Source organism: Macaca fascicularis, chromosome 7, assembly GCF_037993035.2.
Source record: "Macaca fascicularis isolate 582-1 chromosome 7, T2T-MFA8v1.1".
Lineage (NCBI taxonomy): Eukaryota > Metazoa > Chordata > Mammalia > Primates > Cercopithecidae > Macaca > Macaca fascicularis.
This window is the reverse complement of record NC_088381.1, coordinates 39,486,528-39,497,329: the sequence shown is the minus strand read 5'-3', so window position 1 is coordinate 39,497,329 and position 10,802 is coordinate 39,486,528.

The window sequence follows — 10,802 nt, the reverse complement described above, 5'->3', positions numbered from 1 at the left end:
AAGCTGCAGATTCAAATATTAACCCCTCTTCCTCCCATTTTAAAAAATTCCTTGACCGTTTTTACTTATGCAGGTTCCTATCGTGTTTATTAGCTCTCTCCTTTTCTTTTTTATCTTCTGCCTTCCAGAATTCTATTTCATTTCTTTTGCTGGTCAGTTTTGTTCTCTCCAGCTCCAACCTCTCTGGATAACATTTTCTCCTTCCATTACACGTTCATTCGTTCATTCAACAAGGATTAAGCAGTATCTATTCTAACATTTATTAGCAATAGGCTGCCGAATCATTCAGCTTTGGTATACGATACAAGTCATGCCAGGCACTGTTGAGGATACAAAGGTGAATTAGACATGGATCCTGAGCCCATGGTACTGATAATCTCGTAGGGGAGATGAGTTACATGCCAGATAACCAGAACGGAAGTTAGAATGTGTTAAGAAATGTAAATGTGTGGGAAGACAGGCCATGCTGCAGGTGATGAGATGAACAGGGAATGTAAGGACGTACTAGGATACAGTATCAAAAGAGGGATTAGGCACAGGAAGCCTTTGGGATCAATCTTTCTCCCTCCATTCCCCCACCTTAAAATCCTGACTCTTCTCTCAGACTGAGCTAAAGCAGGGATGAGAAGGGAAGTGTGTCCCCTTCCCTGGAAGCATGGCTTGGACCTCTTGACTCTGTTAATAGTGATAGCCATGATCAATACCCCCAGTTCTCTGTGTGTAACTATTAGAAGAAGCACCTGCCACATAGTAGGTACTCAGTGTCCCTTTGCTAAATGAGTGAATGGATGTTGAGGAGGACCGATAACTCATTTGGGTTTGGTACAAGATACAAGTCATCCCAATGAAAGCATAGAAAGATATAAGAACCTGGCTGGGAGTCAGGAGATCTGAGTTTTAGTTCTGGGTTTAGTCATCTTTTACCTTCTACCTTGGGCAGGAAGTCACTTATCCATTCATTCATTCATTCATTCATTCACTCAGTTGTTCAAAGAGCACTGGAAGTATCTCCTTTGTGTCTGACTCTAGGCAATGAAAGCTGAAGAATGGGCACAAGTGGGACAGACAGAAACATACCCAAATGATAAAGAAGTTTCATACAATTTAGGTAAGAAATGTAATAAATATTAGAATACAGAGGTGCTCTGAGATCCCTCTTAAACTGTTTTGCGAACAGAGAGGATGGGATGATTGTCTTAACCTTCCTTTGTCCAGCCTGTCTGGACAGTCTAATTTAAAGCAATATCCTTAGAGTGCATTTAAATTGCTTATATCCTGTGACACTGGGAATAGCGAACTCTGCTTCATTCTGAAAAGCATGATTGCATCAAGGAGTAAGATGTAGGACATATGGGTCACATTTAATGAAAATACATAAACTAGTTTTTCTTTGATCCCATCCACTTAACATCCTCCAGGTGAGTTTAGGAGGCACTTACACCTCTAGGTCGGAGGAAGGCTGCAGCACGGTTACTGAGGAGGGATGCGCAGTGCCTGTGTGGGACTCAAGGTATAGGACGCAAGCCAAGCTCTGCTTCCACTTGCTGCTCTGCTGGAGCTGAAATAATAGCATTTATTCCTTATTCTAGAAGTATCCTGGGACTCAGCTTCCACTTTTATTATATGTGTGTATATATTTGCAAAAATACATTTGCAAAGTTGAAAACAACAGAGAAGGCACATGTCAAAATGTTATTAATAATAGCAGTCCAGCCAGGCACGGTGGCTCAAGCCTGTAATCCCAGCACTTTGGGAGGCCGAGACGGGCGGATCATGAGGTCAGAAGATCGAGACCATCCTGGCTAACACGGTGAAACCCTGTCTCTACTAAAAAATACAAAAAACTAGCCGGGCGAGGTGGCGGGCGCCTGTAGTCCCAGCTACTTGGGAGGCTGAGGCAGGAGAATGGCGTAAAACCCGGAGGCGGAGCTTGCAGTGAGCTGAGATCCGGCCACTGCACTCCAGCCTGGGCGACAGAGCAAGACTCCGTCTCAAAAAAAAGACAAACAAACAAACAAACAAAATAATAGCAGTCCACAGAGTTCTTACTATGGATCAAGTGCTTTAAAAGTATTTTTCCAGTTAATCCCCATAACAAATGGATATGGCTAAGTATTCTCCCCATTTTACAGATGAGGAACCGAAGGCATCATTAGGTGGAGGTGCTTGCCTGAGCTCAGTGCCCAGCCCTCTCTCTGCCAGGTACCAGGAACCAGAGTCCTCCTCTGCAAGGAGCTCCCAGTCCAGCAGCATCTCTTCTCTCACAGTGGTGATGTCATCTTTTCAGATGAGAGTCAGGACCCTGAAGGAATTATGACAATCAAGGTAGGTCAAGATGGGAGAGTGGCCACATTACTTCAGTTATTCGAAATATACACATAAGATTTAAAATAACCAGATTTCAATGTTAAGCATCATTCTCATTTTTGAAAATAGAAAAAAAAAATGGAAAAAATGTGACTAAAGAGAAAATAAAGTGAAAGCAAAAATCGAAGAGATTTACTATGAGGAAACGAGGTGTGATCATAGATGTAGAAAATTACAATAATTGTAGGCAAGTGCAGGTGTAGCTCTACAGCAACAAATTGGAAAACCTAGAAGAGATGAAGCATAAATAGATGCAATAGGAGGTGAAACACTTGAATAGAGCAATGCAATTCTTTGTATATAATGCTACTTTATTTAGATGACCACTTCTACCGAGGCAGGTGGATCATGAGGTCAGGAGTTTGAGACCAGCCTGGCCAGCATGGTGAAACTTTGTCTCTACTAAAAATACAAAAATTAGTGGTGGTGCACGCCTGTAGTCCCAGCTACTTGGGAGACTACCACTCCTATATTCCTCAACAGATTTAAAGGAGGAGAATATGTGATCAGATTAATAAAGGCTGATAAGACATCCAATAAAATTCAGCAGGCTTTCCTAAAAAAAATTCTGAAGAAGAATAGAAGGAAATAGCTAAATGTGATAAGTATTATCTATCAAAAGCCAACACCAAATATTACAAATGGTGATACATTAAAGCATTTCCATTTAAATGTGAAGCAAGGCAAGGGTATGCACTATCTCCATTATTGTTCAACATCATTTTGGAGGTGTTAACAAGTTCTATAAGATGAGAAAGTGAAATAACTTGTACAGGTTGAGCTTCTCTCATCCCAAAACCTGAAATCTGAAATGTCCCCAAATCTGAAATTGTTGAGCACTGACATGTCGCCACAAGTGGAGGATTCCACTCAAAAGTACTTAACACAAACTTTATTTCATGCATAAAATTATTTAATATATTATATAAAATTATTTTTAGGTTATGTATGTAAGGTGTGTATGGAACATAAGTGAATTTCATGTTTACATTTGAGTTCCATCACCAAGATATCTTTTATATCTATGCAAATATTCCAAAATATAAAAAAAGTCTGAAATCTGAAACACTTCTGGTGCCAAGCATTTTGGATAAGGGATACTCAACTTGTATAAAATTTTAGAAAAGAAGAGATAAAATTGCCCTTTTAGCCGGTGCCATAATTGGATCTAGAAAACCCAAGTATTCTAGAGTTGGTAGCACAGGTATGTGAATGCTGTCCTTGGAGGTGTGTGCAGCACACTGGCATTGGCTGAAACGTGTGTGTAGTGGCTAGACATGGGAACTCAGGCGACAGCCTCTCAGTGGACAAATGGCAGAATGAGTAGAGTGGACGCATACCATGGAATATTGGGCAGTCATTAAAGAGAATGACTCAGATCAATACTACCTGACTCGAAGGAATTTCCAGGATGTATTGTGAAATTAGGAAGGTAAGGTGCAGACAAATTTGTATAGCAAAGTCCCATTTTTGTGACATAAACTGTGCTCCCATGTTTGAATGAGCATGAAGAAAGGTACTGGAGGATACATGCCAAGGAGGGAGATGGGGAAATGAAGCCAACCAAGCCAAACCAGACCAGACCAAACAAGATCAGACCAGATCAAACTACACCTGACCACAGCAGACCAGACCAGACCAAACACAACTAAACCAGACCAGACCAACTAGTCCTGTCCAGATCAGACCAAGTCAAACCAAACCCAAACATAGCAGACTGTTAAAGTGTCCCTGATTAAGCAACTTGAGTGACATCCCTTTTATGTTATGTATGTGTGTGTCTGTATGTAGATGCATATAATCACAGATGAAATGATGGTCATTGAATTATTGATGGTGACAACTCAGTGTATGGGATCTCAGGTGACTTTTTATTTCCCTTGAACTTTTAATATTATTTGATTTTAAAAATATAGAGAGTATGTATTATTTACATAATTAGGAAAAAATGGAAAATTTTGTTTTCATTGTAGAGTGATTTTTGGAAAAAGGAGGGAAAAAAGGAACCTCATTATTCTGCAAGTGGCAGTATAAGGGGGCCACTCTCCTCGGTGGCCCTTCTGCAGCCCACTTTGGTAAGGTGTATCTATCCCAGAGCCCGCTGTGGAATGCAGAGGCTGAACACTGACCGCACAGACCTGAGGGACCCTCACGCACACAGTACGTTTCTGGACTCCAGCCACATGGCGGTACATCTTCTATGTCTCTGGCTTTTGCTCTGAACCTCTTCCCAGAAATTTCAGGAGAGAGATTGGGAGGGACTGTAGGAAGCAGAGTGAGCTCAAAGTCCTCTTCCAGGACAGGAAACCAAGCCCTGCTGTGGCCCACACAGAAATGAAAAGATAAAGCTGATTGGGACACAGGACTGAGTCATTCCTAAGGGAGCTCACATTTTCACATATTGATGGATAAGAAGAATCTCTAGTTACACTGGTGTAATTCCCCAGGCTTTTCTCTTTCCTGGTCCCAAACTGCTCTGGAGCATGTGGCTTTCCAGGGGGACCTGTGGGATTAAGAAGAGAGTGGGCCTACGGCCCTATTTCCAGTTGTCTACTGTGGAAAACAAAGTACAGGCTCTCATCTGAATCCGTGGCATAGTCTCTGGTTGGGCTTTCTATAATCCTTTCCTGACTCTGCAACGAAGGGTTGAGCACGTCCACACTCCCTTTCTCCCCGCAAGTCTTGATGCTGGAAAGGAAAGCACTGCAAAGCCACAGCTCAGTGTTGCAGCTCTGTTTTCATGCAAAGCTTGAGCTCTCTTTGTTCTCAACTCTGTTGTCCTTTTACTTTTATTTACCTGATGCGAGGAAAGAGTTAAGTCTAATGGCTGAAACATGAAAAATGTCAAAGACCAGCATGAGAACTAGGCCCAGAGGTGCCTCTCCCTGTCTCTTTCTCCAGTAGCTTTCTCAGTTTTGGGGGACATTGACGAAGTCTCCCACAATATCTTGCACTAAGTAGTTGTTTGTTAAATACGTATTGAAGTAAGGTCTTTGTCTCCCCCAATACCGCATGAGAGGCCATGCATGAACCTGCCTGCTTCACTCACATGTCAGCATGGGCTTGTTTATCTGGTTAACTCACAGACCTACCCATCTGTTAGAATAGCTGGGTGTTGTGGCGGGGGCCTGTAATCCCAGCTACTTGGGAGGCTGAGGCAGGAGAATCTCTTGAACCCGGGAGGCGGAGGTTGCAGTGAGCTGAGATCATGCCACTGCACTCCAGCCTGGGCGACCGAGCAAGACTCCATCCCAAAAAAAGAAAAAAGTCCCCTTTCATTCTCTGGGACTCCTTAGGCCCTGATAGAATGAGTCAAGGGCAGACATCTTTTGAGGCCCGGGGCAGTGGGGAGAGGACAAGCAGAGAGGGAGTGGTAGATCCAGAGAGGCCCTGCCACAGAGAAAGATGGAAGGGAATGCAGTCAGGAAAGGGGAAGGAAAGCCCTTCAAGAGAGCTTGGGGGACCTCAAAGATAGCCAAATGGTAATGGCGACAATAATAGGATAATCGCCACTGGGCAAGGATTGGAAGAAAAATCATTTTCTCTCTTGCTCTCCAGGGGATGTTTCTGGATTGCTTTTTCTTTTACTTTTCAGTGTTCCAGCCCAGGAACAGCAGGAAGGGATCCCTGGGCCAATGCCACATGCATTGGTTCTGGGCTTTCATGCCTGGGTTGCTGCGTCTTTCAGTAGGAGATAATTGGGTAAGGCAGGAAGAAGGGCCTTGCACACCTAACAAGGCAGGGGCCCTTGTCCAGCCAGCTGGGCAGGGACAAGGGAGGTTCAGGAGAGGCTAGGGCAGCAAAGAAGTTCACTGTTACAAAACCAGAGAGGTAGGTTGAGCCTGAGCCCCGAGCCCTGGGCCAAGCCGTTTCAACACTACTCTAGCTGGCCTGGGGAAAGGGGTTCATTGCTGGCGCCAGCCCAGGTCTGAGCAGCCTAGGTTCAGGGTGGGTTCCGGTTATACTGTCTGTTTTCCTGCTCCGGGCCCCTCCCCAGCAGGACTGGCTGGCCTGCAGGCCTGCAGAGGGTCAGGCCCACCTCCTCCCTGGGGACAGGAGCTACCCTGACCTGTGGCTCCCTGTGCACCTTGTCTTTGTAACCCAGTGTCAGCTATTCTGGATAGATCCTCCATCTCTTTTCAGGCCTCCCCAGCACTTAGCCAGGTGTCTCCTACACAGGTGATCTCAGAACCAGCTTTGAGGTCACACAGACTTGGGTGCAAATTCTGCCTCTGCCTTGAATCAGCTATGTAGCCATAAGCCGGTGGAATTCTCTGAGCCTGTTTTCTCGCCTATAAATCGGTGATAAATGCTTCTTAGAGCAGTTGTGAGGACTGAATGAAGTAATGCATGGAAGATGCTTGCAGCTCAGTGCCGTGCCACACACACACATACGATGGCCACCAAGCCTGGAAACAGGTCTTATCACTTTATTATGTATTGCAATGTCATATTGATAAGTCATTTATCATGATTTTGCCTGTGTTTGCAGAATCAGTGGCCACTGACTGATTCTGGATTGAGTTGAAAGCCCTCAATCCATGGTCATCCATTCACAGTGACAACCAGGGACAGCAGGTGTCTAAGCACTTGCTGCCTTTCATGGTTGAGATTTCCCTTGGTTGTTTCCCCTCCAGGACACCCCAGCTTTCTCCCACTTTTTGGAAGGGATGCCATCCAGGTCTGTTTCTGATGAACAGGGAAGGTGCTCAGAGGCAGGCGGGGCATGAGGATATCCCAGGGTAAAGTCAGATCAGGGCATCCGCTGATGCGGATGGGGTTGGGCACAAGCATTCCTTAGAGACCAACAAACCATGTGGTACTGACACACCGCCTTCAAGGCCCCACAAATCAGCACTTGGATCTAATTGCTGTTTGCCTGCCACACACAGAGATTTTAAATATTCAGGAGGATCAGAAAAGTGGGCAGACTTTCAGTGGTTGCTAAATCATCAATCTGACTGTTCTATGCACAGTTTTTGAGCACCTATGTGGCAAGGGCATAGGCACAGGTACTAAGAGATGGTCCCTGTCCACAGGGGGCAATGTCTGTTTTCGGGGGAAAGGAGAAAGTGCCCAGGATAGCATAAGCTGGAGAAGCTCACAGGGAGAAAGACCACCCAGACCTGGGCATTTAGTGAGAGTTGCCCAGCAGAGCACCCACGTTGATTTAATTGTTTGTTCTTTCATGGAAACATCACACTTAGGCTACTTTGAGAGAATATTGGTGGTGGCAGTGGTGGAGTGTCAGTAACCTGTGACACTCCTCATTTTGGGCTTCTAGAGCAAAGGCTGGCAAACTTTTTCCATAAAGGTCTAGATAGTAAATACAGTCTTTCCCTGTCCTCCTCCTTCTCCTCCTTTTTATAACCCTTTAAAAATGTAACAACCAAAATAAATAAATAAATTTTAAAAATATATAACAACCACTCTTAGCTCAATGGCCATATAAAAGCAGACCAAGGGCTGGATTTGGTATACAGCAGCAGTTTTCTGACCACTGTTCTAGAGAATTACCAGAAGCCTGATATCATTATTATTAACAATAATAATAACTTAGCCCTGAGTTTAGTGTGCAGACACCAAGCTATGCACTTTACCTACATTATCGTATATGCTTCTCATAACATCCCAGTGAGTGAGGTACTATTATTATACCTTTTCTAGGTGAGAATTAAGGTGCAGAGAGGTTAAGTAACTTTCTCAAGGGCACTCAGCGAGGAAGTGGTAGAGGCTGAATTTAAATTTAGGTCCATGTGATGGAAGCACCCACTTTCTTAGCCTGCATCATGCCAACCTCAGCACTGCCATGTGGGAGCACAAGGAGGCTGGGATAGTGCTTTTCCTTCCAATGGCTCCAGGGAACAACCATGTCACTAATAGGAAAATGTAGGCTGGGTACGGTGGCTCACGCCTGTAATCCCAGCACTTTGGGAGGCTGAGGCGGGCGGATCACAAGGTCATGAGATCGAGACCATCCTGGCTAACATGGTGAAACCCCGTCTCTACTAAAAACACAAAACAAATTAGCTGGGAGTGGTGGCGGTCACCTGTAGTTCCATCTACTCAGGAGGCAGAGGCAGGAGAATCACTTGAACCTGGGAGGCAGAGGTTGCAGTGAGCCGAGATCGCACCACTGCACTCCAGCCTGGTGACAGAGTGAGACTCTGTCAGAAAGAAAAGAAAAGAAAAGAAAAATGTAGAGAAGTAGATGGAATTGGGTAGAGGGTTGAAAGACACACAATCTGGCTTTCTAGTGGTTTCCCTGTACTCCAGGTATTGCTACTGACATAAAGAGGCAGTAGAAGCAGAGAGGATTGTAGCAAGTCGCACTGATTGCAAAGATTATCTTCATTTGATCATATTTAAAATGGGGGTACAGTGGCCACACCTGTCCCCACTGCCCTCCTATCAGCTCGACTATGATAGAGGACTCTCTGCAAGGACTCTTAGTAGCTTCTGGGGCATTAATTAAATGAGAGTCTGGATTTATTCATTCATTCCATATACACATGGCTCCATTCCAACAAGGATCTGATATATATAAAAGATTGCATATGTGATTATTCTTTCTCCAGTGAGAGTGGGAAAATAGCTACCAGCTCTGAGAACATACTTTAAGATTTTTTTTTATTTTTTTGAATCCAGAGAGGAAATTAAAATGAAGAGAAGAAAATAAATGCATTTATTACTTCCCAGAATGAATTACTTAGAAATTTTTAAAAAACCCAATAAACAAACAAAAAAACACACACATACACACATAAAAGAAAGGGGTAATTTTGGGTTGCTTTCCCAAAGACAGGCCCTGCCGCAGTACACAGGACCCAGCTGTTGCCCATTAAGGATGACACAGAGGGCTGGGCATGGTGGCTCATGCCTATTATCCCATTGCTTCCAAGGCAGGAAGATCGCCACCAGTCTGAGGGTAACTCAAGGTAGCCCAACTGAGTGGCACTGACCTCTGTTCCACAGACCCTTGGGCAGCCCTGAGACTCAGAGGGTTGAGAGGTCAAAACTATTTTCATAACAATACCGTGCTGTGTGGACACTTGCACTCCAATGGTGCAAAAGCAAAAGGAGAGTATAAAACGGCTGGTGCCTTAGCATGAATCAAAGCCAGCCCTCAAAGGTGCTAGCAGTCTTGTTCTTCTCTGCTGCTATGCACTCACAAGGAAAAAAAAAAAAGGGCAATATGGGTTAAGAATATCCTGATGAAATGGTAAAATAATTATATGGAATCTCAGCCCTGGAGCAGGAGTCTAGTTACCACCATGTGATGGAAGGGACCGAGGCAGAAAGCATGGCGGGGAGCTGCAGCGGTGCTCTGGAGCGAAAGCACGCGTGTGAAAACCGAACTAGCTGCTTCTCTTTGAAACACCACTTTTAATCAAAAGAATGACTGACAGGCAAACTCTGTTCTCTAGACCTGTATTTGGCAGACAATTTCCTGAATATGGGTGAACTAGATGTCTACTATCGGCCAGAATGGAACAACAGGAACGGAATTACCTTCTCCCACCTTAAAGAACTAAGAAAAAAAAAAAAGCCAGCTAAAATACTGAAAATAACAGGCTCAGGACAGCGAACCCTGAGAAGGGACACAAACGAGCATCCCAGCTTGCTGTCTGGAGCGAGTGTGCAGGCTACAGAGCAGTGGAGGGATCCAAACAGAGCCAGGGGCTCCCTGAATTGAGAAAACAGTGTTGAGAACTCAGGGAGGTTAGGGCAGAGCACTAGAGGGGAGAGAGCTGCTCAGAGAAAGAGAGAGATTGCTCCAGAGATCTGCAGAGGAAAGCTTTAAGCACTGAGCTGAGCACTGAGCTAGGCCTAGAGGCCTGTGCAGAAATCACTTCCTCATAATGGATGTCAGGCAGCAGGGACTGTAGGTAGATGAGGTTTGGCGGGACGCCTAGGGGCCCCATGACTCTCCATGCGTTTTTGTCTTTTATCCCCAAACCTGTCACCCTTCAGAGCCCATTAACCGAATGGGCTGTGGCTCAGGAAATGGAAGCTAGAGGGGACAGAGCTCATGGGCTAGGAGTTCTCTTTGCTGGTGTCTTTGGCTCTAAAGCAGTGCCATTGGCAGAAGTGTCCTGAGACACGCTGGGCTGCCTCACCAGGAGCCTGAGGATGGAGTAATGACACACACGCTGTACAGTGTCTCACGGTAAGTCCTGGAAGTGGCCTACATACGTCCTTCTATGTCACGGGTTTTGTAAAATTTATAGTATAATTATTACTTTTTATATTTTTTTCTTTAAAGGGGCCCCCAAATTAATAAGGTTCAGGGTTCACAAAAATTGGATCCTCCTCTGGTAAGGCAGTTTCCCACACCTAGATTCCTCTTGTTACACAAGAAGCCCCACTAAAAAACCACCCATTTTTCCTTCCTTCATTCATCCATGTAACACAGAAGCTCTGGGGGCTCGCCA